We start from the raw sequence: 18,298 nt of genomic DNA, 5'->3' as shown, positions 1-18,298 counted from the left end.
CCTTTTTGATAATAAAAGAAGAAGAAGCCTTTTCGATTATACATATATATATTTTCTCTGTATTTTGTATAGTTCTCAGAATATAGATCCGCATTTAACTATATCCTCTTGACTATAAAACGCTTTCTTATTTGGAATTCTCAAAATAAAGAACCTATCCCCCTGAGATTAAGATATCTGTAGCCGTGGTAAATCACATGTAAGTACGTACCCACAAGGGGCGTAGCAGTTGAATGACTGGAAGTTGGAGTTCGTTGTCCATAATAATTAAAAGATACTACGGATCGTTGCGATGTCCCTCTCCGGAAAAGAATTCCATTTTGAATTCGTCTTTATGTCTGATCCAATCTTATAGGGTTACCGTTTATTATAAAATAAGAAATCAAAACAAAAATAAAATACCGAAAACAAGAAAATAATAAAGTAAAATCCATGAACCCATCCAAAGTGAATATCCTATAAACCCACTGACACACAAGTACATATAACACAATGTATTATTGCTTCTGAATAAGTGAGTGGATCAGCGTGACATAACCTAACGCATGCATTTGTTGATGTAGAAACCTGACGTCACATGGTTTCGGCCGTCAAAACACACTCATTTAATACGTCATGTCAGAGCTTGACCAGCCTCTTGCGACACAAGACGTGTTTGTCTACACGAGACAGTCATTGCACCGTTTGAAGGTAAGAGACTGGAAATTACATAATGATTTTGTGTTAACATTGAATGATAGATAACTAATAGCCTTCCTTCACCGTAAATAATGTGGAGCACTGAATAAGAAATAAATCGAAGCACTTGTATAAATACATAATTCGTTGCACCTGTATTGCTAGTATTTTTTTGTTATTAGGGCCAACACGTAAGCCGAATATTGCGAACTGAGTTTATCGCACATAAATATAATCGTAGCACGTATCACTATAGTTTTCCTGTATTATTATTATCATCGATGGATCACCGTCTTTATTTTTATATTAACAATATATATTTACTTATTCAACTCCTTCCTTTAATATGAAATATGTACACACTCATATATAACATATAAATTAATAATTCACGTAGAAATAATATTTAAGTATCGCAATTGTTACACCCTTTGTCCATTCATATCAATGTTGTCTTTATTCTTCTATTAAAATTGTTCGTTGATAATTCCATAAACATGTATGAACACACGCTGAGAGTGAAAAGTCCAACATCGTTGACCTCGATGTCGTTCACCTAAAGTACGATGAACAAATGAATCGTAACATTGTACACTTAGGATAAACATCCATTATTCCGGACATGATGTTCAGCTCAGATTAACTATACTTCGTGGAATTTTACTGTACCTGAGAGTACAGTACCACTACGTGTCTGCCACACTGTACTTGTGTGGAATGTACTGATGAAAGTCAGACAACCCAGATTGTACATTTCCTTCTGTCTGTCACTGAATGAACATCTTCCCTGTAGAGTTCTGCTGTTTGCGTTTCTCGTACTTGCACTTTGGGAAGGGACAATTTGGGGAAGTTCAAACTTAAGGATAGAAAATTGATTTCTTCTGGCAATGAGAGTTGTTCTGCACTGGAATATTGATAAATACACTTTTGCTGCTGAGTGTATCATGTAACGACCAATGGAATGTGTGGTCGTATTTGTCCTCGAAATGGGAGAACTATGTTCCTGGAGGAATAATCACCATGTGTACTGCTTGTTTTTGAGACGAACTTCGTGGAGTGGACCAATGATTTTACCCCTTTGATGAAAAAACTGGAACATTTGGTGTGAAAACTTCTTGTGCTGCTAACACTTCTTTGTGCGATTCTTCTTTTGAGGCTTTGTTAAGAAAAATAGACGTAAGTTCGTAGAGTTGTACATGAAATGGAAGTGTGTCAAGTAATATGTATATTAGGAGTGTAGCATGACACAATTAAATGGAGGAATCATGTAGTTTACCCTCTGGAAGATGTCGTTGTTTGTAAATATTTTTATTGCTGGACTTGTAGATTCTATTGAAGATTTTGTTCGATACGTAGCACGACAATTTTGAGGAGCTGTGTAGATTCTCTGGAACGTGGCACGTCGTGGTGTACTTTACAAATTGCCTTAATAAGGGAGGGGGGAGTTTCCTTGATCCCTTGTAGAGTAAAGCTGGAACATGTTTCAGCATTCTCGCTCCCAAGCTGGCGAATACTGTCAGAATACTATACTGGACGCGCTGCTATGGTTCCCGGTTCGACATTTTCCTTTCGGGTTTGGGAATGCCGAATTGTTTCCATTGCAGCTGACACTGGCTGTTCTCTGGCCGACAGGTAATAAATTTCGAATTTGAGACAGGTTTAAGGTAAAGGTAATATTAGCGTAGATTTAAGATAGGATAATTTTTCCGGGAAAGGATTATTTTGATCAAATCTTTTTGGTACAACACTCAAGAATAATATTTTGCCAATTATCAATTGAAATATACTTAAAGAAGTAATAAACTCTTATATTATACCCATTAAAATAAATATGACTAAAATGCTAATTCCTAGTGAAAAAATATAAAAAGAAATATGATGAGAATAGCTTCGTGAAAGCTACCACGTTTATTCCAGAATCTAGAAAGAAAATAAGATAGTGCTTATAAAGCAATCGGAATTTTAATTTATTTTTGTCCCCGTAAAGTACCAATGATATATGTCGTGATTCGATTAATTGAGTTTAATTCATTATTGCTTGTTGTGAGTTACTATTTGACAACGTTCTAACAATCTGGCAACCAGTTACAGGCTAAAGAATTTAGCCGTCATCATTTCTGCTTACGATAATTTTCCTGCTTCAAGTCTACATGTCTCCCTCGACCGGGGATTTGCTGGCTGGCTACCTGATCCCCATAACGGGAGAGGTGCGGAGGGGAAATTCCTACGTTAGCAAAATTCTTCGTTCCGTCCTAGATTCGAGCGCGCAAGATATGTAAAGCCGTGTAACTGAACTCCGGCCGCTGCTGTGTTTCTCGGATGCCGTTGAAATGTACCCTTTGCGTCAATAATGTATTGCATGCATCTACATCAGGCGCGGTTGGCTGTATAGCGCAAATGTGCAGTGAACCCCCAGTAATATACAAAATAAACAATAACTGAGATGTTCATAAGCGTAGAGTGCCAAATTCTCTTAGTGAGAAGGAGAAACCGCGGGCCAGAGCCACTCAGCTCCCCTCTAGTTCCGTTTCGTGCAAAGTCTCCGCTGAACCTCCGCAAGGCAACCCCTACCATGCTAAAAGCATAGGACGGCTAGCAGAAGCTCGACGCGTACATATGGCGAAAATACATGCAGTCTGAGACTGGAGGAAGGCAGTCTCGTCAAAACGGACATGCGCAGTTCGTAGGATCACCAGCGAGCTGGAGTGAATCACGCTCTTCTCTCTTCCAGTGTTGCACTATGTGTTTCAATTTGAATTCATTTGGCATTCTCTTTGTATTTTTATATTTTACAAGACTTATTAGATTAATGAAGAGGGTGTAATATAAATGTAGAGGTAACACCGAACGAAAGCTAGAAGTAAAGATGATGGGACAAATAAGATAAATATGATAGAGAACAACTTGCCTTCACATTCAGAGTTTTCATCTTTAAGATGGAAACACTTCAGGTGGAAGGAGCCGAAAAGTAAAAAATAGCGCGAGGGCGAGTGGTCGCTTATCGGACAAGACTTAAACAACCTTTTGGTCTTCTTACGTCAGACAATGCTTTCGTTGACATGTTAGGCTTTTTAGGTTTAGTTGTCTTAGAATATATACACTTAATTTTCGGGGCTTACCGTGCTTCACCAAAAATGTAATATTTGCTATTTATTCAAGCCTAACCTAACAATGAAGGCATTTCGCACTTACGTCAGAAGACGACCAAAAAGTTGTTTGGGTTTCGTGCGATCAGTTATACTCTAGCGCGAGAGGGTGTTCGAAGGGACGCGCGCTATGGAGACAATGACACGTAACAAAGTTAAATGCGCGGGTCCCTTCGAACACCCTCTCGCGCTAGAGTATAACTGATCGCACGAAACCCAAACAACTTTTTGGTCGTCTTCTGACGTAAGTGCGAAATGCCTTCATTGTTAGGTTAGGCTTGAATAAATAGCAAATATTACATTTTTGGTGAAGCACGGTAAGCCCCGAAAATTGAGTGTATATATTCTAAGACAACTGAAGTGCATGGCTGGTGATTGAAATATATATGGCATAGTGATACGTTGAGTGAAGTGAGGTGGATTGTGTATTGGAAGGAGTGTAGTTGTTGCTGTGCGAGAAGTTAACATATTGCATAGAATAGAATCGAATCGCTTTGATTTAGCGATATACTTTCGAATAGTTATATAAGAATTATATTGTAATCAAGGGGTCCTGGGTTCGATTACTGATACATACTCATTTTAGCAGGCAGAGATTTGTATTTTTAACTGTAGGTTCAGGATCCAGTTCCAATAATATAGTCTATGTGACAGTGGTGGGACCAGAAAAGAGTTGGCAAGAGTGGAAGAGGCAAAATTGAGGCGAGAATATTTTCTGAATTCTGAGATACCCCTAAATACAATACCATACGAAAATCTTAAATTAAAATGATCGCCCCCTACACTCACACTCCTTGGTGCTGTCACTGTTATCTGAACATAAAGCAAATTAACTCTGTCAGTAATCTACCGGCCAAAATTTGATAATTTTCCCAGAACTATCTCTACGAACCAAAGCGTGTAGTGTCTCAAAAGGTTTAGATAAGTCCACTTTGCATAATTTTGGTGAACCCCCAGGAAAATTATTCACGAGCCGCGCCTGATCTACATCAATGCCTATGTCCTTAACATGCTTCTACGTTTAACTGTACAATGACAATGAGGAAATACATTCGTTTGCGTATGTACGCCCAGTTTGTTTATCGATTACTTCTAAAATACATGACGATTTGTTGTGAAATACTGGTCGTAGTAACTTTGCTTGAATGTATTGCTTCTTCTACTTTACATTTGATGAGAAAACCAGTCTTGTACATTTAAAATGAAAATACCATATTACTATAAGGACATATGAAAACGTATTTAAAGCTAAACGAGTAATAATGTTATTTTTCGCCTTGCCCTTATTTTCCCTATTGGTTACATTTACTTGTAGAAGGCTGTTTAAACTTTGCTGTGTAGAAAAAAACAACTTATTTTAGTCTCTTACGTTACTCATAGTGTGCAAGTGGTCGTAAAAAATGTACTTGAATACAAAATTACACGGGAAACGATGCTCATTTAAAGTCGACCATCCAAAAAATAAAATAATTAATCTATAAATATGCGATAATTGCCTTATATTATGCTAACATCACTAAAAATGAAGAATCTATCATTCACTCTATCCATTCTAACATATGCTTAGCATATTATTGTAGCAAAGCTTAAAAGTAAAACCGCTGTGGTTTAACCATAATCATTCTGCGATAGCAGAATGGATTTTCAGGATTTTGGTAGCTATCCAATATCCCAAGGAAAATACTTGTCTGTGCGCAACAAAATCTTGACGTCGACGTCTACATATTCATATAAAATAAATATTCTCAATAACTGGCGCTTAAAACAAAACTTTGCTAATATAAATGTTTACCTTCTTCTGAAGTATAACTAAAATTTTAGTGATGTAACTACTAAGCTAGTATAAATTATAACGCTTAAACAAAATATTATCGCATATTATGAAATTTGAATAAATTAATAGAGACTAATGCCTTAAAGAAAACTTACTTTGTGCACACTTGAGTCGTGTAGGACCTGTTTAATGTTAATAAATGCCATAACTTGAAGCAAAATATTAATATTTATATTTTAAAATTTAAAACAATCTACATTTTAAAGTTTTTAACATTCGAAGCTATAACATGCCAAGGATAAGTATTCAACTGTCAAACAAAACAATATTTCGGACAGAAAAAAAAGGTATATATATATAATAACAAAAACAAATCTCGTTAATATGTGAGAAACGTCCACGTCGTGTACAGTGCTCTCCTAATTCTCTTTTAGTTATCCATATTAAGTTGGCTTTGCCTAACTGTGGTGCATAAGGTATAAGTATATGTATATATGTGTACGGACTCTTTCACGTCACTACTGCTTATTTGTGTACGGACATTTCATGTCACTACAGCCTATATATACATCTAATACTTCTAAACTAGAACTTTTAATTAATCGGGCAGTTTATACCCTAAATCACGGTACGCCAAATTGTACAGCGTGTCGAGGAATATAATTAGCGTTTCGTTTCTTTACATATTAACATGAATTTAAAAATGAGGCAATGTATTCGTAACATAAGGCAAGTGACTATCTCGTATAAACTTGACTATCTCCTTAATCCAAGCTCCCTTCATGAGGTGCTAGGAGACTTCAGTCATTAAGAATATAAATGAGTGGTCCTCGGGGCCTTATTCGTTCCCAAAACTATATATTTATTAAAATGTAATATCCTCTTTGCAATAATCTTAGCAGTTATAGTTCAAGCATTCTAAATCATTTACAAGTTACGGTCAGTTTTAAACCAAATTTAAATTAAACTTTTAAGGAATCTCAATTAATAATAATAACAAAACCAAAATATTGACTCAAACAAGCATACTCTCTGCTATGATTCATTAAAATGCACATAGTGCCACCGAGTCAGAGTCAATATACTCTAATTTATTTTCCTCGTTCATATTCACTTTAAAATCCACTTTTAATCCAGGTTTTTAATTAATTAAAATGTTAAGGATAAGCCTAATCACAATCTAAGCAAAATGCACAGGAACGTTAGATTTAGGTATATAAAAAAAATGTTTAAAATTACTGTAGCTTACTGCATTATTTTAACCCTTATAAATAACGCTGTTATAATTTTCGTATCCAAGATCATGTAAAATTTTTCCTATCTTTTACGTTCTAAAATCACTGCAAATTCAAGAAACCATCAAATCTAAATGCCTTTTTCTCCTACTTAATTTAAAATTCTAAATTTTACGTTCTGGGACCACGACACAGGCAAGGACCATCGAATCTAAATGCCACTGCTCAAAATTAAATTAAATTCTGAAAATGGTGAAAATTTCCAGATTGTAGATCTGTCATAGCCAGGGTACCGGTTTCGCGAGCGAACCACAGCGCTACCAGGAGCGGAATGATAGGGAAACGTCCACGGACGTTCCGGGGCTGGCCACATTATTAAACGAATGGGCCTCCCTGAAAAACAACATCAATCCTTCCGCCACGCGGAATGACGGACGCTCCTGATACCCAATCGCCAGCCCGACGCGGATAACCGCGACGGAGCTAGGGCGCAGGTTCCTCCGCAACTTTACATTTTGCGGGTGACCGACCCTGATTTGAGGTCGATAGCTTTCATCTGATTCATCCTCGAGTTAGAGCTTGACATCTATCATTGTTTACTGCACTATTTTTCCCCGCTGGTACTTAATACTTAATATAAACCCGCGCGCAACTTTCCAGATTCCGTGCTTCAAAAAGCATACTTTTGATGGTAAAAGAAAACCGATAAAACCTTCATTCTGATGATTTTTATGTGTGGTTTCACTTTTCATGCTCTAAAATTGAAATTTTCATAAGTGAAATCCTGCGTCTATCACCACGTAATCACCAATTTTCATCTCATTTCCGTAAAAATGGATGAATGCCCTAAGCATATCCATCTACGTCTCATCCTCTGGTATGGGGGGATCTTTTGGGAATGTAGCTCACTAATCATCATTCATCCTTGATGGTAAAACACTCTCTGCTCGTGGTGAGCTTGGTGGTAAGGCGCTAGACGTACTAAATTTACACACTTGAATGGCAACACGTGACACTTGAGTTTCACACCCCTAAAGACTGGATCAGCATGGGTAATGTAAGGATATACCTATCTCTGTACTCCAACTGAAGATCTGCTGGGAGAGGTTATGCTTGTGACTGTACGTAGAGTCTGACTTGCGACTCGCCTTAACACACTCTCCCTAGAACCTCCTCCTCTCTCTCTATTCAATCGTAACTTCCTCCTCAATAACTGAATTAGAACTGACCCCCCGAACTCTCTGCCTCCCAGATATTTATTGCAATTCAATTTACTAAACAAATGCACAGTCAGGACTGTAGCCTCTTCCTGGATTTCGTCCGTTTACATGTTTATACCGCTGATGACCAGGAAGAGCTTCAGTGTTGTCTGACACTGCATTCCTGTGATGTTTCTGAATATTTCCTGATTGGAAAACGATGTTTGAATGATTGGAAGTTGGAGTTCGTTGTCCATAATAATTAAAAGATACTACGGATCGTTACGATTGGCTGTTTATTCCTTTCACTTTAGACCAACAGTATGAAAGGATAACTGATTAAGAACATTATAATTCCAAGAGGCGTAGCGTTAGGAAGTGCAGAACAAAAGAATGGAAGTAATTGGTACGCAAAAGGGAAAAAAGAAATTGGTCTTTCATGGTTACGAATATATAGTGAAAAAATAATGGAAAGACTGTATCCGTTGGGCATGTAATACTTAAGAAACGAAATATATATTCCTGATATTACTACGACCCCAAATTTTAACTATTTTTGCCTAACCTAAACTAACTTAACCTTACCGTGAATGGTTTGTGGGGCTATGCGTGAATGGTTTGTGGGAATACGCGTCCATGATTCGTGAGACTACCGGTGTTCTAGGGGTTTAAGGCTAATTCCGACCATGCACCGTCCAAAAATGTCAATTATTATTTTACAATTGAATTATTTGTGGTGAGCTTATGTCCGGTGACCTTTTGTCCGCTTTTGCATTTAGGTGAGCTTATGTCCGGTGAGCTTCTTTGCCAGTGAGCTTATGTCCGCGGCCCACCTGCCCACCATGGAATATGGAACGCTTACTTGATGACGTAGGCCGAACAGGGTCATGTAGCCTGCAACACTGAAAATGATATTATCTGTCTAGAAACCAGTTTGCGCCACCATCGGAACTGATTCGAGTATTATATTTATAAAATGAAGTTTGAGTTGACATTAAATAATATCAATTAATGTAAAATGCATTAAGATTTTTTCAAGCTATCATAGATACAAATTTAACTTTAACTATCCTTTGTGAAGTTTTTCTATAAGATCATAATGAGCTTGATTTCTATGTTCGTGAATCTGGCGACACCGATAAGCAGTAAATGCCCTGCGGCGTAGAGAGAATAAAGGGTTGCCATTGGTAAACTTAAATTACCATGCCAAGGCTCTTAGTGTACAAAATAAAAGCAATGGGTCAGTATTATGTAATTATGAACACCGGAAACATTGGAAACCGTAAGGAATTGAAGAAATTATATATCGTACGTGTTGATTTGTAATATTGTGTATGAACTTAGGTAGATGTACCTTGGAAAAGTACATCATTTCTCGCCGCGACTACGTAAGGGCGAATCGTAAGGCGCTAGGAATTGGCCTTTACATGCAAGATACTTGGTACCTTGTACAGTGTCTCTCAAAAGTTTTAGGTCAACGACATTTTAAACTAGGCAACCCAATTTACACAAGGCATTGGTGGGTTGCGTGTAGAGTTAGGTTCAATTTCAGGGTTGCCACATGCACGATAGATATTTATGAAATACGCGATAGAAATAAATCTAAGTATTATTGTATAAAAATGGTAAGTTTGAGAAAAATGGTAAGTTTGAAACCTCAACGTGCGATTTGTAATCGGTTTTCATCCATGGTATAGACATTGATCATAGGTTTGACCGAAAGGTCGTCAGGAGGGAACCAAAATCCCAGGACATATACCTGAGGCTCCTGGTAAAGCTTTACAGATTCTTGGCCAGGAGATCACAGCTAAAGTTCAACAAAGTAATTTTGAAGAGGTTGTATATGTCCAGGATCAACCGACCAGCTGTCCCGACCCCCGTCTCGACCCCCTCTGACTGAAGAAAGCCAATAGCCAAGGAGCATCCTCATCTATCAGTCAGAGGACCCACCTGAGCCCGGCAAGCTTCGGCGAGCTGCTGTGGTCGAGCGGATCCAGGTTAGCGCCCTGGGGGGTGGGTAGCCGTCCCTCCTACTTTTAAATTGTATGTGGTTGTATACTGTCAGCACCAAAGGAGGGATTTTAGAGTGTGTGTCACGAAGACAATCAAGATGATATTAAGAATTTTAATTGTACTGTTCATTTGCACTTGTTGTGTGTGATTGGGATATGGACTCTGAACGGAAAAGACCAAGAGAAAGCTTCGACTCACATACACCAAAAAGAAGAGTCGAGAGAAATGAGGGTGATAATAACCAGCTTAATATGGAGGAACCAACTATGGAAGGAGCCCAGCAAGAGGAAGATAACATGAGTATGATTCGTTTCCACATAAAGGAACTTCACGCTGGAATAGCCCGGGAAAATATATCTATCACCTCAAAGACCTTGATGACAGACATTATTAGCAAAATACTTGCGGAATATGAAGATCTGAAGACTAAGCTAGAGGTTACCCTCGCAGTTAACGATGAAATTAAGAAAGATAAGCAGTATCTTCAAGAGATACTGAGATCAAGAGAAACATTAAATACACAAAATGAAAACAACGAGAATCCAACTTATGCTGGAAAATTAAAGATGAATATTATACCAGAAGTATCTAAACCCTCAAAAGTTGTTAAACCAACTTTATTCATCAAAGCAAAAGAAAAAACACCGAAAGACATTCTAAGGGTAATTACGTCGAACATCAAGCCTGCAGAAGATAAGATACGCATCACCAACATGCGTCCAACCAAAGAACTTTTAATAGTTGAACTGGAATCTGATCAGGAACTCAAGCGTATGAGAGATAACCCTAAACTTCTTGAATGCGGACTACAGATGGAACCCACAAGGAAGAAAAATCCTATGGTAATTCTGTACGATATATCCAAGTCGTACAAGGATGAGGAACTAATGGATGAGCTGTACCATATGAACTTTAGCGAAATTATGACTGATGAGGAAATGTACAACAACCTGAGGTTTAGGTTTCGGACTGGTAGGCGGAATCAGGCCTCATCTCATGTAGTTTTAGAAGCATCACCAAACATGAGAAATCTAATCCTAAGTAAAGGTAGACTGTTCTTAAACTTTTCAGTGGCTATTGTTAGGGATTTTATTTCGGTGCCAAGATGCTTTAAATGTAAAGATCTAGGTCACATTAGTAAGTTTTGCAACAAAGAGACAGTGTGTGGAAAATGTGGAGAATCCCATGCAGAGGAAAACTGTCCGTCAGCAAACATATGGGTTTGTATACCCTGTAAAATACGAGAAAGAAACTGCGCTAAAGAAGAATGCCCAACCTACAGAGAGATAAGAGGTAGAATCATTTCTAAAATTAATTATGGATAACCCTTCTCTAGATGTACATAGCAAAACTCTTGATGAAATTAAAGTGATCCAAATCAATGCGCAGGGTTCTAAGATAGCAACCCAAGAAGTGGTAAATCATATTATTACTCATAATATAGACATTGCTCTCATCCAGGAGCCTTACCACCTGAAAGGAAAACCAGTTGGCATTCCGAGTCGAATGCAAGTCTACTCAATATCTGATAAACCAATGACATTTACTATAATCGCCAATAGTGACTTACAAATATTCTGGTTACACAATTACTCAACATCTCACTGTATAGTAACGAAAATCTGCTTAGGAGATGATAGCTGGGTTTTAGTAAATATGTACTGCCAGTTTAAAGATCCTATACAACCTTATTTGGATCAACTGGAAAGAATTTGTTACTGACCTATCCATGAATAACATCTTAATTGGAATGGACTCGAATGCTAAATCAAAGCATTGGTTTAGCAAGGTCACAGATGACCGTGGCTTGGAACTGGAAGACCTACTGGCCAGTAAAAATCTACATGTTTTAAATAGAAGATCTGATATTCCAACATACTCTAATAGAGCAGGAGCAACATCGAATATTGACTTGACAATTTCAAACATGAATGGGCGGTTATCGATAGATAACTGGTGGGTTGCTGAGAAGCTGACAGTTAGTGACCACAACTTGATTAGCTACTGTATCAAACTTAAAAGACGACACACACTAGTCAACAAGAGATTAACCAAAAGAAAATGGAACATGCGTGACCAAGAAATGCTACGCACTCTTGTGGCAAATGAATTAAAGCACAATCCGATAACCTTGGATAACACGATCTCTGGAAATGTAGCTACAGTTGCGCACATATTGGTGACTGCGCCAGGCCATATTCCTAAGATGAAGGAGCAGAAACCTAAACAAGCCTGGCCAGAGTATATCATGAGAAGACGGAATATTACGCGCAGACTCAGAAAGCTCTATCAAAAATCCAAGACGGATAGAGACAGAACATTCTATCTAGAGAAGTACCGAAATTCCAAATGGAAATACGGTAAGCTTATTGAACAGTACAAGATCAAATCCTGGGCCTGTCTAGTACAACAGGAGATCCTCAAAAATCCTTGGAGCATGCCATACAAAATAGCTGCCCCAAAAAATTCACAGAAATTCGTCCCTGTACCATTTAAGAAGAGTAACAATACATACACAAGCTCATGGCAGGAGGCAGTAAGCTTCATAATGGATGGACTACTACCATTGGACGATTCTGAAGAGGACACACCAATCCAGAACAACATAAGATCTACAGCTGATGTAACCTATGAAAATCCTACACTGGTGATGCCGTTTGCACAGGAAGAAATCGCCGCTGTGATTGACAGATTGAAAAATGGCAAAGCCCCGGGTCCTGATGGAACTCTAAACGAGTTAATCAAAATTACTAAAAACCAACTTCTCGGAGGTTTACAGATAATCTATAACCAATGTCTAGCAGAAGGGATTTTTCCTGAAGACTGGAAATTAGCAACGTTAGTGCTTTTCTTAAAGGATACCAAAAGAGATCCATCCAATGTAAAATCTTACAGGCCAATTTGCCTCTTGGATGTCTTAGGCAAAGTTTTTGAGAGGCTGATTACAAAGAGACTAAACGAAAGACTAACACTAATAAGGAATTCCAGCAAACAGTATGGGTTTATTAAAGGACGCTCTACTGAGGATGCGGTCAATCGTGTGATAACATCTATAAACCAAACTCATTATAAGTATGTTACTGGAATTACAATTGACATTAGCGGAGCGTTCAATAATGTATGGTGGCCATGCTTACTACAAGAACTAAGGAGGTTGCAGATTCCTAAGCCTCTATACAGCTTAATCTGTGATTACCTGAAAGACAGGAGAATACAGTTCGTTTGGGGACATGAGACGATCTGCAGGAGTGTCAACAAAGGCTGTCCTCAGGGCTCTGTCCTGGGGCCAGTCCTTTGGAATATAACCTTGGAACCACTACTGCTGGCTCTCAGCAGGATGGATGAGATCATAGATAGTGTTGCTTATGCAGATGATCTATTAATCATAACCGGATCGAACAATCGCAAAGGTTTGGAGTTCAATGCTAACAAGATCTTGAATCAAGTGGCCATTTGGTCTGAGGAATCTAAGTTGACCATAGCTAAGGAGAAGACATATCAAATCCTCCTTAATGGAAAAACTGGCTCGAGCGCCTATATTCAAGTTTCAGAACTCTTGAATTAAAAATGTTCAAGTCATCAAATACCTTGGAATTCACATGGAAGCTCAAATGAGCCTAAGAGCTCATGTGAACAGTGTTACAGCTAAGGCCAAGTAAGCTTTACACAATATCTTAAACATGGGTAATACTGCATTTAAGATACCATTCAAGATCGCAATGCTGTATTATAAAGCGATATTTGTTACAACTATATGTTATGCAGCGTCTACTTGGGCTTTCCTTTCTAGGAAGAAAGTTGTCCGGGACCGTCTGAGATCGGCACAGCGCAACGTCTTGTTGAGAATTCTTGGGGCCTTTCGCACAACGTCAACTATGTCAACTATAGTGCTAGCTGGTGTCTTGCCTCTTGATTTTGAGGTTCAAAGACACGCTTCTAGATATTGGTTTTGGAAGGGAGACCAAGCTAAGATATTCATGCTCTTGGGAATTAATGTGCATACCATGCAGGACATTGACCAGGTTCTACAAAGCAAATGGCAACAGGAGTGGAGACAATACTCGGGATCAGTACACACGAAGCTATATATGCCTGACGTTAAATTCTGGACAAAGAACTCACTCTTTAAACCAACTAAAGGGTTGATACACCTCATTACAGGGCATGGCCCTTATAAGGCATATTTGAAACGCTTTGGCCTCAGTCTAGATGACCAGTGCCAAGTATGTAAGACTACTGATACTCCAGAACACGCTGTGTTTTATTGCAATAAATTTCAAGACCCCGAAATAAGGGAACTTAGAGCTAAGCTAGAACCAGACCTTGTAAGACAACAACTTACTTGTCAACGAACCTTTCCTACAATTAATGCTTTGGCTGAGCTGATATCTATGCTTGAGGAAATGGAATTCAAACACCATCAAGAGCCACGAGCCCGACAAGTGGTTCCAATATCATCATTTATTGAAAACATGGAACCCACTGGAACTAAGACTAGATCGAGCATGAGACTTGCTGCCCAATTAATGGGAGAAAGCAGCTCTGCACAAAATAATTGCTTTAATGAAATAAGATACTATGAAGAAGGACCGGCTTCCCTGAATAGAAGAAAACACTACATTACATCCCTCAGAAGAGAACCTGACATACTAGAATTGGATGACTGAAACCACTATATATATTTCCAGTATTCAGATGCTGTCTACCAGTTGAGGACTGCGAGTAGAAGATTGAAGACAGAAGAGGAGGCTTGAGAACTCCCTATTCTTCGGGGATGTCTCTTCAATATAACTCTTATGAATATCTACTTGTCTTCTGATGTAAGGATTCCTCATCAAGTGCCATTATAATTATCTTATTTATGGGATCTAAGGGTTCCTCTAATATCTTATTCTATATTCTCATTCTTATATTGTATTCTTATATATTCATTATTTTATTTCTATGTTATATGTATTTTTATATTTCATATCTTGCTTATTGTTTGGAGCTACTCAATTTCACAATATTAATTTTTCAAAAACGTCTTGGTTTAAATCTTAGGTACCAAGACTCAGAGCACTTGCCTCTTCTCTCTCACGTACCTTCTGACCTCTCCACTTACCAAGTTAATCCTTATATCCTATTCTGGGATACGGATACCACACTCAGATAAGATCAAGAAAGAAGATCTGAGTGAGAGGGTACCAAAAGTGAGAGTGGCGAGTGGAGGCGGAGGATCACCGCTCCGTATCCCATCCTGTATAAAACTAGAAAAAATATCAGTATTACATTTGTAGCAAATGAGAAATACTTTCTGAAAGAAAGAAAAGCGATTCTCTAGTACTTCATTGCTGATGAGTCTACACAATTAGAGGAGAGAGGAAACGGAAGGGAACAAAACAGAGGAGAACAGAGAAAGGGGGAGAGGAAAAGTAAATGAGGGAAGAAAATAGAGGACAGTAGTGGATAGGAGAAGTAATGAGAAGAAAGGAAAAAGATTCGAGGAAAGATGAAGAAAATTGAGCAAGAGGAGATACGAGGAGGAAAGCTAGATGAGAGAAGAGGAGTTTGGAGAGAGAGGACGAGACGAGAAGAGAAAAGTGAAGAGTACAGTAAAAGAGAGAAAAAGAGAAAAACGAAAACAAGAGGAGAAGAGTTCAGTGGAGTCGAAAATCGAAGACAGGAGAGAAAATAAGAGGAGTGGAGAAGAGAAGATGCGAGAAAAGTAGGGAAGGCGATATGAGATAAAAGCAGAGGAGAAGGAGAGGAAAGAAGAAGGAGGACGAGAAGATAAGAACAGACGGGACTGGAGACGAGAGGAGAGAAGAGATACTATCAGAAAATATCGTCTCAGCGTCTAGAATTGACGCATTGATCAAATTATCGTCACGAAACATTCAATAACATTTTGAAATGTATTATAATCATATAATAATATTATAATGCATTAGATCGGGAAGAAATACCTTTTGGCTGATAAAATCTTCCACGTTACCTGCGATTATACCACTAAAAGAATGAATGTCATTTTAATATTTATAAGAATTATCCAATTTTTCTCCACTTCTCGGTTCGTTGAAATGGAGATTATGTTATATAATATTTTCCCTCCTCCCATCGTTAATTACAAACTGAATCATTCCGTTTCACATGGCGTAGACAACGAACACAATGGGATATGTCTAAAACTTACGAAAATTTTCTGCCGCCGGAGGGGTTTTGAACCTACGACCATCAGGTTGACAATCTACAACGGTAACCATTACCAAACAAGCTGTCGCTCCTGACAGCAGGTAGAAGGAGCTGACCAATGTGAAATGTAGATGCAACTCTCCTCCTACATGTAATGTGCAAAAAATACTTGTTTGTAACAAAGAAAACGAAGGTAGTACGAATCGGCGAAAACATTTAATGGAGAATTGCACATGATGAAAACTTTTGAGTCGATATTTGTGGAGGTATCTTTGCATTGAACTCGAGTGGGGAAATGGGTAATATTAGTATGTCCTGAATTGCCACAAATATAAATAGTTATTTCATTAATATTTGTCAATGTCTTTGAAGCAGTACACAGTTATCGTTAGAGTATCATAATTCACGATCTTATACTATACATGAAAATATCCCTCTGAACGTGTCAATTCAGTTTTTTTTAAATTTTTTTTTAATAAATTCCAGATGCTGAACAATACAACAACTTTACTCTCCTATTACAAATAATGTCATCATGTCTTCATTAATAAAAAGAGAATTAAAAAAAAGAGAACACCTCGCAAGGAGAATCGAACCTGGGACCACTAGCAGCCCAATCGAAAACTCTAACCACTACACCACGCCCTTTCCTTCCGTTGTAACAACATTTTTTAAGTATTCTGTCCCTCCAATATTGTAACCGTTGTTTAATATATTACATGTCGTTGAACTGTTATGAGTTTTGAATTGCTTTCTTGTAGTATAGCAGCTATCTTCGAGAAATAATTTTCGAAGTGATGAAGAAAAACGAGAATATTGGTAGTTGTTAAAATGCGAGTTATTTCTTCCAACTTATTATTGGGATTAGACATGATTAATGGAAAATATCTAGAAGCTTGAACATTGCAGGACGATATTCTTTTCCTGTGATACTGCACCAGACGAAATGCTTGTTTACTGTCGCAGTCTCGTGTCCAGAACAGTATTATGAAATGTACTACATATTTGCTGTTACGTAAGATAACACGAAATAATTACACCGCTTGCGAACTACCAAATGTGCGAAACGTTATACGTAAACAGGCGGAAAATTGTATTCATAAAATCACATCACATTTGACAGTGTTAATAAAATCTCCATTTCAACGAACCGAGAAGTGGAGAAAAATTGGATAATTCTTATAAATATTAAAATAACATTCATGCTTTTAGTGATATATAATCGCAGGTAAATTCAAAGATCATTCGTGGAAGATTTTTTCTTGCTCTGAACTCAGCCAAAAGGCATTTCTTACCGATCTAATACATTCTCTAATACATTTCAAAATGTTATTGAATGTTTCATGTCGATAATTTGATAAATCCATCAATTCTTGACGCAGAGACGATATTTTCTGCAACTACCTCTCCTCTCGTCTCCAGTCTCTTCTGTTCTTCTCTCCCCTGCTTCTCCTCTGCTTTTATCTCATATCGCCTTCCCTACTTCTCTCGCATCTTGTCTCCATCCCACTCTTCTCCACTCCTCTTATCTCCTCTCCTGTCTTCGATTTACACTCCACTGCACTCTTCTCCTCTTCTTTTCGTTCTTCTCATTTTCTATCTTTTACTCTACTCTTCACTCCCCTCTTCTCGTCTCCTCCCCTCCTCTCGTTTTCCTCCTCTTGTCTTCTTTGCTCCATTTTCCTCATCTCTCGTCGAATCTTTTTACTTTCTTCTCACTACTTCTCCTCTCCTCGTCTATCCTCTCTTTCTTCTCACATCTACTTTTCCTCTTGTACTTTCGCTATCTCCTCTCCTTTGTCACCTTTCCTTTCCTCTCACCCCTTTTCCTTTCTGTAGACTCATCAGCGATGAAATACTATACAACTTTTCCGGAATGTCTGGAGTAGCGACGCGCAGAGGGGAAAGCTTGTGGAAGAAACTTGGTGCGGAAGGGTGGGGGATGAAAGCAACGAAGTGCTGCGCGGTATAACAGTAGTAAAGCAAAACGCTTTCTGCTGCCAATTTCTTCGTTTATTCTCAACAATGGCCTGTGTATTTTTTTACACAAATAACAAATAATATCGCGCGTTTATTGTA

This window comes from Lepisma saccharinum, chromosome 8, assembly GCF_977018435.1.
Source record: "Lepisma saccharinum chromosome 8, izLepSacc3.1, whole genome shotgun sequence".
NCBI classification, from domain to species: Eukaryota; Metazoa; Arthropoda; class Insecta; order Zygentoma; family Lepismatidae; genus Lepisma; species Lepisma saccharinum.
Note: the sequence above shows the minus strand (reverse complement) of the source record.